This window comes from Canis lupus, chromosome 3 (genome assembly GCF_011100685.1).
Source record: "Canis lupus familiaris isolate Mischka breed German Shepherd chromosome 3, alternate assembly UU_Cfam_GSD_1.0, whole genome shotgun sequence".
NCBI classification, from domain to species: domain Eukaryota; kingdom Metazoa; phylum Chordata; class Mammalia; order Carnivora; family Canidae; genus Canis; species Canis lupus.
The window spans coordinates 28271825-28290095 of NC_049224.1; positions in this window are offsets into that span (position 1 = coordinate 28271825).

Consider the following 18271-nt stretch of genomic DNA (forward strand, 5'->3'; position numbering starts at 1 on the left):
ATCATTGTTAAAGTTAAGACCATTTTTTTCTTATTCTCAGCACAATGCAGAAATTTCCCCCAATATTTTCCTAACGAGAATCCTCCATATATTTCAGTAGAGTAGCTATTAAGCTGCCCTTTCCTATTGTTCTATTTCACCATTTACTATGAAAGGTCTTATTTGTTGGGAGTTCTTGCAGAGCTCGTGGATGTAATCAAGCATAATTTGTAGGAGGGTTTCTTGAGAGAGAACAGAGTGCTAGGATTCATCCTGAATAATAGTGGTCAGGACTTAAAAAAAGAGATTTTTAATTTTTAGAGAGAAAAAGACTATGTTCTGTAAGTATAACATGGGTTGTTTTTTGTTTGTTTGTTTGTTTTTGGATAATGTATGTGGGCCACTAGAATTAAAGGAAGGTGGAAGCCCTACGTAATATATTTTTCATCAGCAATTTTTCATACAGCCCAAAATCATACTGGATTTTGTGCAGCATTCAAAAGAGATGTAATGCCTGACATTATACAAAGAGAGGTGTCGTTATTATAAACAGCACTGTGGTTACAGTCTGGGTGTGCGGCCTTTTGCTGAGGGCAATGGCTGACTCTACAAGTTCAAGCACTTAATAGAGCCCGAAACCCTAAGTGTTAGAGCTTAGCCTCCATGACCTGTGTGAACACTCCCATCCCGTCACTTCGCAGGGAAGCTTACCAATATACACAACAAGCCTGGTGACAGCATTTGGGTCTTTGAAGGCAGCTGCTCTGTCGATTAAACACTCTTATTTTCCTTAAGAATTCCTTATATGTTATCCTGGTTGCCTACTTTGCATTCCAAGTCCCACCTTTCTTACTTTGCTACATCTCTTAAATTGCTCCCTTTTTTCTTTTCTGTTGCCTTTACCTGCACGTCTGTGAAAACCGCCTGTCCATGGACATGATCAGATGGTTGAAGTTTTGGGAAATGCAACATCAGGCTCATTTTTATGATTGTCTTTTGGAGGACATGGGAATAAAGCAATGGCCATAATCACTGCCAATCATCCCGGGACAGGAGTCAACATGACATCTAGTTTTGTTTTGTTTTGTTTTGTTTTGTTTTGTTTTGTTTTGTTTCTAATGACATCTAGTTTTAACTTTCCCTGCAATCACAAAAAAATGAGGACTAACACTTCTGAACCCAGGAAAGTAATGTTCCTCCTTCAAGCCTGAGAAGAGAGAATTCTAGGCAGAGCAAGTGTTTGTTATAGAAACACTGTCCTATCTCTTCAGACCTCTCCCCCACCTTCAGAAACCATCAATGGCTTCCCATGACTTAAAGTATAGAATCTAAACTTCTGAGCTACCTTTCAAGCACAAATATGTACCAGCAATATATGCTTATAATACATAAGCAAATATGTATAAGAAATATCTATTTCTTGCCTGTCCTACCCAAAATAAAAGCTCTGTGCTTTCCTGCTTTTCCTCTTTGGTTACAGCTGTTTCCTCTATCTGATATGTTTACTTCTCCCTGCCTCATCACAACCAACAATTCTCAACATTGATCACCTAACTCAGTCACCCATGAAACTTAAAAAAGAAGGAGGAGGAGAAGGAAGAGGAGGAAGGAGAATTCAGCAACTAGACCCCACCTCAGACCTATGTATCACCACTCTGGGCTAGAACCCAGCACATATATTTCTTTAAAATGCACTGAGAACAAAAAATAAAATTTAAATTTAAATTAAATGCATTTAGAACCACTGGCCTGCCTAATCCACTACTGTTCAATTCACATCCCACCTCTTCTGGGAAGCCCTCCCTGACTCTCCCAGGGAAGAAAGTCCTTCCTGCTTGCCATTCTGAGTAGTCTCCCTGGCACCCAACACTTCAGCTGTATTTGGCCCTAAGTTAGCTCAGAAGCTCTTTGAAGACAAGTCTTCTAACTTTCTAGTCTCTGGCCCCTAGCACAGTACCTTGCTCTCAGTCATCTTGGTAAATATTTACCAATGGTATGCCCCAGGCTGGAGGGGCAGGTGTAGTGACTACACAGAGATACAGAGCACGCGATCGAAGAAAACCAATGCTGGGAATCCAAGGCAGGCCATGGCGGCAACAGGGAGTTGGCTAACACTTCATATCCCCGGGCAAAGGTAAGCTGTGTGACACCGGGAGCTCACTTAAGTCCAGGTGAGCCCATAGCAGATCCCGAGCAGGGGAAATACCACGATGACTCAGAGGAACCACTGCATTTCAGGGGCTTGGGGAGGCAGCTTTCTTTCTTTCTTTCTTTCTTTCTTTCTTTCTTTCTTTCTTTCTTTCTTTCTTTCTTTCTTTCTTTTTTAATATCTTTATTTAGTTATTCATGAGAGACACACACACAGAGAGAGAGAGAGAGAGAGAGAGAGAGAGAGGCAGAGACACAGGCAGAGGGAGAAGCAGGCTCCATGCAGGGATCCCGAAGTGGGACTCGATCCTGGGACTCCAGGATCATGCCCTGGGCCAAAGGCAGGCGCCAAACCGCTGAGCCACCCAGGGATCCCCTAGGGAGACAGCTTTCAACTGGAGAGAGGCTACCCTCTGGGCCAGGCAGACAAATGGACTCTCCAAGGTCCAAGGGTTTTAAAGGACAGACAGCAGATTTGGCCAGGGGGCTGGGAGTAAGGCGAAAAACTGGAAAGGAACTCTTCCAAGATGGAGTTGAAGAGAGGAGTCCAAGAGGAACTGAGAGATTAGAGGCAGAGGAGGCAGGCCTGATAAACCTCTTGAGCCATCTTTGAATTCCTCCTGAATTACCCAAGTCCCCGACTTACAGATCAGCTGACTCCTTTATTCCCTTGCCTAATTCCCAAAGTAGTTAGGTGCTTTAACGTGACCTGTGTGCTGGGCCGCAGGCAAGGACACACACGGAGGCGCCCTGTCTGCTGACAACCACGCGTCCTCCCACGGAGTCCTACATTCTGACGACTAGCCTGGGGCAGCCAGCCAGGCAGGAGCCTTTGAAAAGTCCCCCAAAGAAAACCCTACCAAAAGGCCCTCTGTTTGGGAACTGCCTGGGGAGCCTGTTTCATCCCCAACCCTCCCACGTCTGTGATTCCACAAGTGATTGATATTTTCTAAACAGAGGAACTCGATCTTACAGATAACACACTTATTGAAACATCCCCACTCTACCACAGCTGAAGGGGTCCTCCACCAGAACCCCTGAGAGGAAGCAAATTAAGAAAACAGTCTGCTGGCTCCCAGGGTGTCCCTCTCCCTTGACGGTGGGTCTCAGGGTAGTGGAGACTCCTGAGGCCTCACCACCCGGTGACCCCGGGGTAGTAAGAAGGGAATTACCCAAACAGCAGCCTCTGTGCCTCTCTTCTTCCCCCCAAAACCTTCTGTCCCCAAACAGTCTCCCCTCAGTCTGCTAAACACCTGCTCTGTGGCTTTGGGGGTGGGACTTCTAAAAGGAACCTGAGACCTAACAACCGTTTCCTGCGTGCCCACTGCGAGCGGGCCCTGGAGCTGCTCCACGCTGAGCTCACTTAAATGTCAGACGGTACAACCCTGTGAGGTAGGTCTGCTAATCCTGATCCACAGGGCCGAAACGCAAAGCCTGCCGGAAGTTGAAGGCCGTGTCCACTGAGATTTGGGTGCTGCCAGCCCAGGGCTTTCTGATTCTACTTAACAATAAGGGTCACCACTAACATGTATTAAACATTTAATACTTGTCAAGCTTGTTTCTTTTATTTTTATTGAGATATAATTGACATATAACATTGTGTAATTTAAGGTCTATTGTGTGTTGATTTGTACATTTATGTATTGCAATATGATTACCCACATAGCTTAGCTAACACCCTATCAATGTCACCTAACTATATTGTGTGCGCGTGCGTGTGCGTGTGCGTGAGTTGGGAACAATTAAGACCTGCTGTTTTAGCAATATTGAAATCTGCAATATAGTATCGTTCTCTGTGATCACTATGCTGTGCGTTAGATCTCCAGGTCATCTCTATCTGCTGGTTGCAAGTTCATATCCTGAAGAAACGTCTCGACTTCCCCAAGTCCCACACATTGTGATAAGCACCCTCCATGTACCCACTAACAATCCTATGAGGTAGGAGACACTGTTAGCATTTTTCCCTTTTACTTATGAAAAAACTGATGTGCAAAGAGATTAAATAATGTTTCCGAGGTCACAGTATTATGGGACATGACTGGGCTTTACCTCAATAGGTGGTCTAGGTGCTTACCTTGGGAGTCCTGGGGTCTTCTCTACTCGGCCTGCCGTGGCTTTCTCAAGCTGGTGGCAGAGGATACCATCCAACAGCAATGCAGGGCAATTGGTCTGATAGAAAACTAAGGTCTTAAAAAAATGCTTCTTGACATATTTGAGGCTCTTAACAGAGCTGTAAGGAAACCATGAGGATTCTCTAGTGGAATGTGCACCCCTGGTCAGTCACTAGCAAGCACAGAAACGGGCCTTGCTTAGGAGGGGATTTAACACTGGAGCAGACAAAATGTTTTCTAACATGAGGAAATGGTTACGTCACGGTGGTTAAGCCGGGGGGAAAAGCTATGAGGCTATCTACAGCATGATCTCAGTGTTGTAAAAAGATGCATAAAAAAGATGAAATCAATGAACTTACAGTTTTTCGAAGAAGATTTTTATATTTTTTTTAAGTCAAACAACAGCAAGAACAATCCTTCTACTGGTGTACATTTTTCTTAGTTGAGTAGAGCTCCCCAGAGGAATTCTGAGGACCTACTGTGCCCGTGGCTCGATGACACAGGTGCCTCTGCCTTCCCTGGGGAAATCTGCATTCTGGTGCTGGCTGGCTGGGCTGTGAAGTCTCCTCTCCACCACCACCCCGGGCCAGGGAAAGCAGCCTGAGCTCAGCCCAGCTGGGGCTGGGCAAACTTTTGAAGCAAATGGTGGTATCTTGTACACTTCCTTCCAACTGCTTCCTGCGTCCAGGTGCTCCTGCCACCCAGCCCAAATCTAGCATATACAAGGGAGCTTAATATTTGTAGACTGAAAATACATCTCTCCCTTTCACTCAGTGTAGTACGTTCCTTAAGTAGAACAACTCCATTGCTAATTATTAACTAATAACCTTGAACAAAATTCTTTATCCTTTTACACATTTTCTTTATTGAAATTAAATCAGGGTTGTATACGTGCAAAGGAAAAAGCCTTACCACCCTTCAGTCTCACCCTTCCTTTTTTTTTTTTTTTTTTTTTACTTCTGCAAGGTAAACTGGTGGATTTTAATATAACAGAACACAAAAAGCTAATTGATTTGGTTTCAGATTCCACATCGAAACTAACCTAAAAATCTATCGTTTGTTGAATCTGGGTGTCATATCAAAGGAGAATGAGTATCCACTATTATCTAAAAAGGACATTAAAGTCTCCTTTTTCCATCTACATATCTATGTGAGATGGTTTTTCTTCATACACTTCATTTTGTAAAAATTTTTATTTATTTATGATAGTCACACACACACAGAGAGAGACAGAGACAGAGACAGAGAGAGAAGCAGGCTCCATGCACCGGGAGCCCAACGTGGGATTCGATCCTGGGTCTCCAGGATCACATCCTGGGCGAAAGGCAGGCACTAAACCGCTGTGCCACCCAGGGATCCCTCTTCATACACTTCAAACAGTATTGTAACAGCTCGAATGCAGAAGCAGATAAAAGCACCCAACTCTTTTCTACCAAGTCATTTGTAAGAAAGGTTTACAAAAATATAAAACAATGTTACTCTTCTCAGTGCTTACTTTTTGGTGTTAGAAAATAGTTTTTTATTTGAGATAAAATTCACATAACACAAAATTCACCATTTTAATTAGTTTAAAGTTTATAATTCCGTGGCCTCCAGTAGGCTCACAAGGTTGTGCAACCACCACCACTGTCAAATTTCCAAACATGTTCATCACCCCAAAAGAGAAATCCCATACCCATTAGCAATCATTCACCATTTCCCCCTCCTGCAGCCTCTGGTGACCTCTCATCTGCTGTCTCTATATTTACCTATTCTGGACACCTCATAGAAATGGACTCATAGGTGTCCTTTGTGTCTGGCTTCTTCACCGAGCCTAATGTTTTCGGCATTTATCTATATTGCAGCATGTGTCAGTAGTCCATTCCATTTTATGACTTAATATTATGCTCTGTGAATATACTACATTTAACTTGGACATTTGGTGTGTCTTTACTTTTTGACTGATACTATAAAGCGTGCTATAAACATTCATGTACAAGTTTTTGTTCGGGATCCTGTTTTCCAGTTCTCTCAGGTACATACGTAGGAGTGGAATTGTTGGGTCATGTTTGAACCCTATCTTTAACTTTTTAAGAAACTGCACAACTGTTTCCCCAAGCAACTGCATCATTTTACATTCCCATCAGCAATGTAGAAGGATTCCAATTTCTCTATGTCCTTGGCAGCACTTGTTCTTTTCCCTTGTTTTGTTTTTTATTATAGCCATTCTGGTGGGCGTCAAGGGGTATCTCTTTATGGTTTTGATTTGCATTTTCCTAATGACTAAAGATGTTGAATATCTTTTTGTGTGCCTATTGGCCATTTGTATGTCTTCTTTGGAGAAATGTTTATTCAGATCCTTTGCCCATTTTTATTTGGGTTGTCTTTTTGTTATTGAGTTATAAGAACTATTTATATGTTTTGGGTACTATAGCCTTATCAGATATATGATTCTCAAATATTTTCTCCCATTCTGTGGGGTTCTTTACTTTCTTCATAGTGTACTTTGATGTACAAAAGTTGTAAATTTTGATGAAGTGTGATTTATCTTTTGTTTATTTCTCGTGGGTGCCATAGCTAGTAATCCATTACCAAAATCAAGGTCAGGAAGATTTGCTTCCATGTTTTCTTCTAAGAATTTTATAGTTTCAGCTCTCCCATTGGGTCTCTGATCCATTCTGAGTTGTTGTATAGTACGAGATAAGGGTTCAACTTACCCTTACGCTTGAGAGGTTCCTATACATTGGTCATGAGATAATGACCAAAGAGTAAGACTTGGGTCATTAGATACTTGGTCTCTCCTGGAACTTCCCACTCAGCAAATAATTTCAAAATGACTTTGTCTTCATGTGGGATATAGTTCAACATAAGTTCTCTCAAGATATAAATAAGGGGTGCCTAGGTGGCCCAGTCAATTAAGTGTCCAACTCTTGATTTTGGCTCAGGTCACGATCTCAAAGTTGTGGGATTGAGCTCTACATCAGGCTCTGTGCTGGGTGTGGAGCCTGCTTAATATTCTCTCTCTTTCTGTCCCTCCCCTCCCCTCTAAAAAAAAAAAAAAGGATATAAATAAAAACCTAGTAGTGAATCTTCTAAAAGCATTTTCTTATCATCCAACTGCCATATAGAATGTTTAGTTAGGCTACTTTATTAGAAAAATGGCTACAAAGAAATCCTGGGCTTGGTTAGGGCTTGGACACTAAACACCAAAATAGAAATGGACATTTAGTTCCCCCACTCCACCACTACCTGGAATCGCCTGAGATAATAGTTGAGCCACCATGGCTACAGTTTGGACTTTGTAAGATGCCATAAACTGTTGCTAATAATTTCCGTGAAGATTTGTGAGACTTGGGTTATAAAAAGTATAATAAAACTATGAATTTATTAAAATTCAACTTATGCATATAAAGCATTATTAAATGGCTTTATTTTGCAATGTTGAAAACTGAGAGAAATGAATACATTTTCTCAAGGTAGCTCCTTGAAGAACACAGTATATGCACAGTCTCTTACATTAAAATGTTTGCAGGTTGCTGGCATTGCTACCTTCAGGCACTGGCAAGTTTCCTTCACTTACAATGTCATGAGTGTGGACGTTTTGGGAAGTATTCTGGGCTGAGAGAAAGAGAATCTATGCTTCTGGACCACAGCCAGTTTCAGACAAAGGATAAGAAAGATTTAACAATTTGTTTTCTAAGTTTGAAATGTTTCTCCTGAATTCCTTTTGTGTTATCAGTAAACATGGTAGCTGCTTTTTCTTTTGAGGTCTCTGAGGTTAAAATGCACTTTGAATGATTGTTTACTTTTGAATAGGCATATCATATTGTCTTTCATCCTATGTTGAAATGGTGACTTTCTACCAGGTCAAAGGAAGTTCGGGTTTCTAAGGGAACTTTGCACTCACACATAGAGTCCCACATTAGAAGATACAGAGATTGTTTCTGATGTGGCTTTATTTTTAGGATGGTTTTATTGATTATTTTTCATGTTAATTTTGATCCCATCAGCAATCAATAAATGCATTATGAGTTGCACTGAAACTTTATTTTGACTTGAGAATCAATAATCCCAATAGGATTTGAGGGCCTTATCTGGGTTACACAGTTATGGAAGCTTCTGAAGTAGTATTGAGTATAAGTGCAAAAGAACAACTCAAAACAAGGGGAAATTTCTCTTAGCTTTTTAGTTATTAAGTGTTAAACTAATGAATGAGGTGGTGCCCATTGGGAATACTGGTTTAGACAACTGGTGCATTTTACATGTTCTCATAAATGACAACGATATTTGATTCAACCCAATTTGGCTAAATGTCTAGAGAGTCTCCCAGACTCCATCAGAACCTAGATGGTGAAGTCCCTCGGGGGAATCTTTCCCAGGGCCTGTTAGCTATTTTTCATTTGGCTAGAAAGCATTCAGTGTACCAAGATTTATCAGGACTATCTAATAATCGTTGGTATAGTCTGAGTGACCAAGATAGAATTTGGTGTCTTCTAGTGCCTGAAGGCCCGCCCTTGGCTTGGGTCCAAGGAAGGTATAACTGTGCCTAATTCCACAATCTGGTGGCAAAGGGAAGGATTTGACACTGATCTTTAAAGTTTCCAGGAGGGAAATTCTCATTCTATATATCTGTGGCCTATGGCCTCTTGCACTCTGTAGGAGCGCTGACAGTACTGACTTCATCTTTGGCCCTCTGTCTTGTTTATGTTCATTTGATGATCTCTCTTGGGGCTGTGTGTTCTGGAGATTAATATATTCCCTTAGAAATGCCCATTAAGGCCAGGATGGGAGGAGGCTTGTTTTTGCCTTCCATGAATCTGTTAGAGATAACATGGTCTTTCCCCTTCCTGACACACAAGTGGTGCTCCAAAATCTAACTAAAAGTTAGCTGTCAATTAGATACATGCAAACCCTCTGACCTCACTACAGTGTTTTTCTGCATGTCCCCTCACTCTCTAAAATTAGACTAAGATCCATACTTTTTAGAGAATAATTATGTAGCTGCCATGGGTTGTCCTCTGCTGGATCTGCCCACCTTTCCTGTATACCCTTCATATCCTGCCAAGACACACACCTCAGTAATTTACCCTGATTAAAATTCTATGTAAACTGAATGGAGTGACCTGATTTGTTTTCTGGCCTCAAAGTGCCTTCTCTGTTTGGGGGCTACTCTACTATTCCTCCCCTACCTTCTAACATATTCATATGAGGGGTATATCACATTTTCCATGCCTCCTCGGGCATCTCATCCTTTGTTCCACGTTCAGTCCTTCTGTGGCTGACACAACATGTCATGTGTCACCCAGCCTGGAAACCTGGAGGTCATCCTTGATTTGTTTTCCTTCCCTGAGCACCTAGTTGGCACTGTAAGCCTGCCACCATTACTTATGTTGGTCCTTATCCCCACTCTCTTGGAATATGGGTCTCTCCATTTCTGATTTTGTTCTCATCTAGTCCCTTTCCTCCCATAGCAGGCAGAGCAACCTAAGACTGGGCCATCCTGGGGTTGAAAACCTTCATTGGCTTCCTGGGGACCTTGAGTTGAACTTCTTAATGTGATTCATAGGATGTTGGGTTTCTCACTAACATCCACCCCCCCCCCTTCAGTCAATTTCTTATCTCTCACTTTTCTTTTCTGTGTGTTCTTCAGCCACGCACTTGCTGATGCTTCAGGACCTTTGTTCATTCAGTCTCCTTCGAGTGGATTGCCTTCTTCTATCTTTCAACTTGTGAACTCCTACTCACTCCTGAAAACAGTGTCATCACCCCCAGAAAACCTCCTTCCCCTCCTCTCACTTCCTTTCAGTAGTGATAAGCTTCTTCGGCACCCGCTCTCTAGCGCAGCACTTTTACCCAAACCCTTCTCTGCCACTCCAAAAGGCTGGGTGCCTATAGAGAGTTACACATGCAAACTTCACATCCCCAGGCTTAGCACGATGCTCAGCACTGTGCATTAGATAAACACTGCATTCCACCTATTTATTTAATTGTGGTCCCACTGGCAATCAAAATATACACTCATCTTCATTGAACTGCATCCATTGGCTAGATTTTAAGCACTTTGAGGATAGAGTCCATGCTTAGCCATCCTTGTATCCCTCTCTTACACAGTAAGCAAATGTTACTCCTGGTTGTTGGTAGTACAACCGTTTCTCCTATCATTTCTTTTCTTTTTTTTCCCCAAGATTTTATCTATTTATTCATGAGACACACAGAGAGGGAAGCAGACACAGGCAGAGGGAGAAGCAGGCTCCATGCAGGGAGCCCGTTGTGGGACTTGATCCCAGATCTCGGGATCATGCCCTGAGCCAAAGGCAGTCACTCAACCCCTGAGCCACCCAGTGTCCCTCTTTTTTTTTCTTAATTTCTGTTTATAAACGGAGATATATTTCACATGCCAAAAAGCACACTCATTTCAAGTGTACAGTTCAGTAGTTTTTAATATATTCACAGAACTGTGCAACCATCACCACAATCTAATTTTAAAACATTTTTGCTGCCCCCAAAAGAAATCCATACCCATTAGCAGTCACTCCTCACTTCCCCCTACCCTCCTCTCCACCCCAGCCCTAGGCAAACTTGAATCTATTTTCTGTCTCTATAGATTTGCATGTTTTAGACATTTCATATAAATGGAATCATATAATATGTGCTCTTTTGTTATTGGCTTTTTATACTTAGCATAATGTTTTCAAAGTTCATCCATGTTGGAGCACCTGGGGGGCTCAGGGGTTGAGTGGCTGCCTTCCACTCAAGGCCTGATCCCAGGGTTCTGGGATCGAGTCCCACATTGGGCTCCCCACAAGGAGCCTGCTTCTCCCTTTGCCTACGTCTCTGCCTCTCTCTGTGTCTTTCTCATGAATAAATAAATGAAATCTTTTTTTAAAAAAAGTTCATCCAGAGCACTGGGTGTTATTCTATGTGTTGGCAAATTGAAAACCAATAAAAAATAAATTTATTAAAAAAAAAAAGTTAAAAAAAAGTTCATCCATGTTGTAGCGTGTACCAGTACTCGACTCATTTTTATTACTGAATAATATAACAAATGTATATCGTATGTATATAACACCTTTTGTATATCCATTCATCAGTTCATGGATATTTGCATTTTCACTTTTTTGCCTGCTATGAACGATACCACGTGAACATTCTCTATAGGTTTTGGTGTAGACCTGTTTTTATTTCTCTTCTGTACATACCAAGAGAGGAATTTCTGGGTCAAATGATAGTTCCATATTTCGCCTTTTGAGAAGTATTAGACTGTTTCTCAAAGCGGCTGAACCATTTATAATCCCACAAGCAGGGTATGAAGGTTTCACTTTCTCTACATAACAACAGTGTTATATTCTGCTTGCTTTATTTTAGTCATACTGGTATATGTATTGTTTTCATTTGTACTTTCTTTTCTTTCTTTCTTTCTTTCTTTCTTTCTTTCTTTCTTTCTTTCTTTGCTTTCTTCTTTCTGAGTGTTCGTTCTTTTGATTCTTTCTTCTTTTCTTTACTTTCTTCTTCTTTCTTTCTTTCTTTTTTATTTCTTTCTTTCTCTTTTCTCTCTCTCTCTTCTTTCTTTCTTTCTTTCTTTCTTTCTTTCTTTCTTTCTTTCTTTCTAGAGAAAGAATGCAAAGAGGGGCAGAAGGTGAGAGAAAATCCCAAGCATGCTCCACACCCAGCATGGGTCTCAGTCTCAGGAATCTGAGTTTGGGACTTCAGCCAAAACCAAGAGTCCTAGGCTGAGGCAACTGAGCCACCCAGGCACCCTTCATTTGCACTTTTGTAATCACTAATGATGGTGAGCATCTTTTCAGGTGTTAATTATCCATTTGTATATATTCTTTGGGAAAACATCCATTCAGATCCTTTGCCCGGTTTTTTTAAATTGGGTTGTCTTTTATTTTTTTTTATTTTTATTTTTTTTATTTATGATAGGCACACAGTGAGAGAGAGAGAGGCAGAGACACAGGCAGAGGGAGAAGCAGGCTCCATGCACTGGAAGCCTGACGTGGGATTCGATCCTGGATATCCAGGACCGCGCCCTGGGCCAAAGGCAGGCGCCAAACCGCTGCGCCACCCAGGGATCCCTGGGTTGTCTTTTATAATTGACTTGTAAGAGTTTTTTTTTATATATTCTGGAGACAGGTGCCTTATCAGATACATGTTTTGCAAATATTTTAACCAATTTTATGGTTTTATTCTTACTTTCTTGATGGTGTTCTCTTGTCACACAAAAGTTTTTAGTTTTAATGAAGTACACTTGATGTATTTTTTTCTTTTTTTAATTGTAATTTTGGTGTCATATCTAAGTTATCAACGAGCCCAAGGTCATGACGATTTACTCCTCTGTGTTCTTCTAGGAGTTTTATAGTTTTAGCTCATATATTTAGATCTTAATGCATTTTGAGCAATCCATTTTTGAATGGGTAGGGGTTCATATTAATTCTTTTGCATGTACTTATCCAGTTGTCCCAGCACCGTTTGTTGAAAATCAGTTGACCATAAATGTGAGTTTATTCTGGATTTGCCATTTTATTCCATTGATCTATATTTCTATCCTTATGCCAGTACCACAGGGTTTTCATTCTTCTGTCATTTTTTCTTTCTTTTTTCTTCTGTCATTTTTAAAAAACAGTATAGGAAAGCTGTGTAATTGGTAAATTGGGAAGACTGGTCTCCTTAAACTTGGAGAAGACTTTTTGCAGGATTATGGATGTCAGGGAGAAGGAATAAATGTCTATTGGGCACCCATTATATGTTAGCATTACAGTAGACACCTTTACATACACTGTAATAATAATCATGTAACATCATAATGACCCCATGCAATAGGTCCTCATAATCCTCACTTAAAAGAAAGAAAAGTAGGGGTTCAGTGGGTGGAGCATGTGACTCTTGATCTCAGGGTCATGAGTTCGAGCCCCACATTGTGAGTGGAGCTTACTTTAAGTAAAAAAAAAAAAAATTAATGTTTAAAAAGCAAGAAAAGTAAAGTTTGTAAAGGTTAAGTAACTTGCCCATGAGCATTTTGTAACTAATAGTGGAGGAAGTGTTATGTATACACAGTCCCTAGGAATCCAAAGCCCATGATCTTTTCATAACAAGGAGCTTTTATTATTTTGCATTTAGTGAACACAAACTGCATCTGAAGGCAGTGTAGGGACTTGAATTCATTAATATCAAACATTTTCTTGTGACACTCTAGAAAATTACAGAGGCACTTATTACTATTTTGAGACTGTTGTCTAACAGCAGTGTTTCACAAGATATTTAAAGAAGTCATTCTTCAACTATAAAAACTAGTTTTATGGTTCATTTTAATTTCACAGCTTATGTTAGCCTCATTTATATGACCTCAAAAGTGATTGAACATTATTTTGTATAATTAGCATAGTGAAATGCCATTCTGTTGGAATAAAAGCTAGAAGGAATCTCAGTTGTGTGGACTGGCCTTGTCCTTAATTCTTGTTTTCATTGAAAACCTTCCCAAGGTTGCTCTGAAATGAACACAGGTCATAGTTGTCAAATGAGTTCTACGTGAAATAATAGAATGTTTAGGACTGAGAAAGCTAGGTGAAGTCGATGAAGAAATGTATTTATTTATTTATTTATTTATTTATTTATTTATTTATTTATTTAGCAGAATTCATTTAATACAAAGCTCCTTTGTTTTTCTTTTCTTAATGGAGGACATGGAGTATATCCTCTGGGTCTCAGAATCTACACAGAAGTTCAATTTAGATAATGCAGTTTCAGCCATGACAGAAACACAGTCTAGACAATCCTGTCATCTCTTGTGAACTTTTTACCCTCTCTACTCTGCAGGGCATGAGGCTGTTGCTTTCTCTCAGTGAAGACACTGCACCCAAATGTTTAGATTGCCCAGTGGCTCTTATGTAAGGATTCCCATGATTCAATTCCTCTTAGAAGTTAATGCCAGGAAAAAGTTTGTCTAACTTGAAGAACAACTATGATTCTTTTACCAGACCATGAGAACTGTATTATTCACTGTATGTCATTCTTGCCTTGGGTCTGGGAAGCCCAGAGCTAAATTTAATGCTCAACTATGGTAAATCAAGACTCTGGTAAGAGAACTTCTTGCGTTCTTCTATTATATTTAACTACAAGTCATCCCAGGGCCATATGGAAATAGAGTACACGTTATGACCAATAATAATTATCAATAGAAAATAATGTATCCTCTAACTGTAGCACTATATGAAAATAGGGTCCCCAACAGTTGCTAGTTTTAGAGATTTATGTGTTGTACTTCTTGTTTTCAGAAGACAATTAAAGGAGAGTAAAAGAAAAAAAGCTCCTTAAAGGCAAAGTTTTCAGATTGGAGATTGGGTTTTTCAGTCTGGACCAGATTAGGGACAAGTATCCTCTTTACAATGCAAAAAACAGCAGTGGTTTCCTCAAATTCTCATCTCAGCATTGCTCTTGAATCACAGAGTATTTTCCAAATTTTATTGTAGGTATTAATAAGGGTAATAGAAAAACCTTACCTCTTTGAGGTTTTGAGAGCAACACATAATTCATAATAGAGAAGATAAAGCCCAAGTGAGGGGCAAGATGCATAGCGTTGTTGTTGTAAAGGGCTAAAGCATACTTTCTTTGGATGGGTTTATACCTGTCATGAATACTGTAAGACAGCTAATCCTCCAAGCTTCTTTGTATTTCATACGTCTTCAGAGAAAAGTTTGTCATCCCGGAAAATGTCTGCAGGTGAATACTTGGAATGAATTGCATCTGTCAGTTATGCGTTATGAAGCAGCTAAGAATGTTGCAGAATTTGCATGTAACTTATAAAGTAATATTGCATAGAACATTCTCGCTGTATGGAAATTTCCACCTCACTTCAGGGGTAAGCTCAATTGGATGAGGGCCAGATGGATTTGTTTATGGTAGTGGTGACATAATAGGAGGAAATGAACAGAGCACCTTCTTGAGTTGAGTTGTGCTGGAGTCACATGGAATCAAGTTTTGGAACTAGAGGCAGGAAAGCAGACTACTTCTTTAGAAGTCAGTGGCAAATTAAAACTGCTTCATTTATAGAATAAAGGAAGGCCAGAAGGTAGAGACTTTGTGGCCTGAAGATAAAAGTGGTCAACAACCCTTAGTTTTGCCAGAAGAGAACGAATGCCCAAAGTTCTGTGTGCTCATTTCTTTCATGGCTTAGCCACAGTGTATTTAGGGCTATGTTTTCTCTTGGCTTCTGTATGGATAGTGTCTTTAATAGATGTGTGAAAATTAAGGAAGCATTTCTCCAGATCACTGAGATTTTCTTTATCAGGGGCTCATGACCCTTGATTTCTGACTTGGTCCTACTGCCCTCTTGTAATGTGGCTACTGAGATCTCCTACATGCCTATTTGTACTTGTAATAATTATTCTCACTTGGAGACATTTTGCTATTCTCGTTCAACAAATAGCCGAGCACCTTGGTAGTGGGATTTCAGGAAAAATAGGGATTTATTTTATTTTATTTTATTTTATTTTTAGTATTTAGGAGTGTCATTTTCACCCTTGTGTTAAAAACTGCGAGTTATAGGCAGAAAATGAAATATGATATGGCTAAGCCCATTGGATACTTTGGCCAGCCCATTCTGTAGCCAGAAGACTGCTTCTGTCTCGCATGGATCAGAGAGCACTGATTTTAACTGCCCAGAGCCCTTTTAATTAGGAGAGCTTTTCAAGTCTTTGTGCTCAAAACTGCCTTTTCTTTATCCATATCTGTCAAGGAAAATGGATTCTTAGAATTTCAGATGATTTCTTTGTATTATTAGATCCATGGATAAAAAGGCAGAATGATAATTTTTAAGAGACTCATTTTTCACAGGACCTCAAGTTGGTGAACTGCAATTTTGCTCATTTCCTTGAAGAGATTCTCTGCTTAAATCATTTCATTTTTTATATGATCTTCAAAAGATGTTGATTTCTGAATGTGGGTCTAGCACTGGAATTCTATGATCACGGTTTGGGAAATGTCAATCTCTAAGAAGGGGGCAGTGGATTTGAGAGTGTAGTTTATACGAAGATGAATAGGCAAATTTAAAGTTAATCTATATTCAGTATGCTGACAATCATGAAAATATAGCAAATATGTCAGTTGTAAATGCATATTTTATTTGTATTCCAAGCAGATTCATACTCATCATAGGATACAAAGTGTTCACACATGAAAAATATCTAGCCCTGTTGATGTAAGTTATACTAGGTGGGGTATACTGTTCAGAGAAAGGAGTGATTTGCACAGGCAAGTAAACTCAGAATCACAACCCTGTAGCCAGGCACCACTATAATTTTACCTTATGACCTATCTAGTGGCTCACAATTACTTTTTTCCAAGGCCTCCTTGTCATTTGACCAAGCTCTTCGGGTACCCTTTAATTTCTTGCAATTTTGTCCTCACTCATCTCACATTGTTTCTTGAACACTTGGCTGAAACACATGAAAGCAGCAGCATCATAGTATCCCAAAGTTCCTGTTATTATCCTTCTTTCTCCAGCTACATTTCCAGAAAGCTGAGAAGTACTTTCTTCTTAACTATACCTTTTAGCATCTCTCTCTTCTATCCTCCCTCCTGCTTCTCATCCTTAATTTCTTGCTTCCTACCAAATGTAATTCTTCTACTCTTCAGATCCAAACGATCCTATCTGGGGAACTTGCTTTAATTTTAGCCCAAATAGCACAAACAGTTCTGAGAAAACCTTAGTTTTAGATATCTCAGGTGATTCTCCTGTGAATTCAATAACACAAGGCATAAAATGGATGTAAAATGCCTAACTTACATGTCCTAGTAGGCATTCACTGTCAGACATTTTGAAAAATACAAAAACATAAGGCATTAGATGAGGCGCTAATTTAAATTATATACATATGAAATATGTAATACCATCCCAGGATGCCATGTTCAAGTACGTATGCTCCATAAGGGTAGACATTTTTTAAAAAAAGATTTTATTTATTCATGAGACACATAGAGCGAGGCAGAGACACAGGCGGAGGCTAGAAGCAGGTTCCCTGTGGGGAGCCCAATGCAGGACTTGACCCCAGGACCCCGGGATCATGACCTGAGCCAAAGACAGACAGTCAACCACTGAGCCACTAAGGTGCCCCAAGGGCAGACATTTTTGTGCTTCTTTTTGTTCACTGACGCATCCACAAGGCCCAACAACACTTCCTGGCATATAGCAGGCTCGCAATCCATGTGTAGAATGAAGTACAGCCTACTTCCTAAGCATAACCCTGTTTCTGTAATGAGAGTATAGGTAACACAAATGAAGTCATTAATGATTGATATGTAGGGAAAGGATATTAATAAAATGAGGTGGTTGTGTTGGTTCACAAGCGATTGTTGCCAGCACTCTAATATTTTGCACCACCAGGTAACAGCATCTACGAGCAAAACACTGCAGACTACTAGTCATGGAGAATAAACGTGTGCGGTGCCTCGTGCCCATCCGCCGTGTTCCTTCTCTTGGATTGGTTTGGCCATGAGTTCTAACTTGGAAGGATTTATGGTGAGGGGGGTATTCACCTCTTATATTTGTATATTTTGTGCTTATCTTCCCAGGGCAACAGCCTCAAACAACTCTCCTTCCAATCTCTCCATCGGTGACCGCTGTCGTTTTTTAAACGTAAAGGCCTATATTTATATTTACTGTAATATTTACTAGGAATTCAACATGACTCGTAAACTCTGCTAGTATGTTTTTTTGGAATGGTTACAGCTTTTGTTAGTGTTCCAGTTGCAATGTTATGTGGATTTGGAGTTGGGGGTGCCTGGGGGTCTCAGCCCGGGGAGGGCATGACTGCTGGTTTTGGCTGAGGTCATGATCTCAGGGCGGTGGAATTGAGCCCCAGGTCTGGCTCCAAGATCAGGGGGGAGTCTGCTTGAGATTCTCCTCCTCTGCCCCTCCCCTCAGTAGTGCACATGCTCGCTCGCTCTAAAATAAATAAATAAATCTTAAAAAAAATTGATTTGGAATCCTTTGTTGCTAACCCCATTTCCCCCATAAGCCTTGTTATTTCTAGCGTATGATTTCACAAAAATTGGAA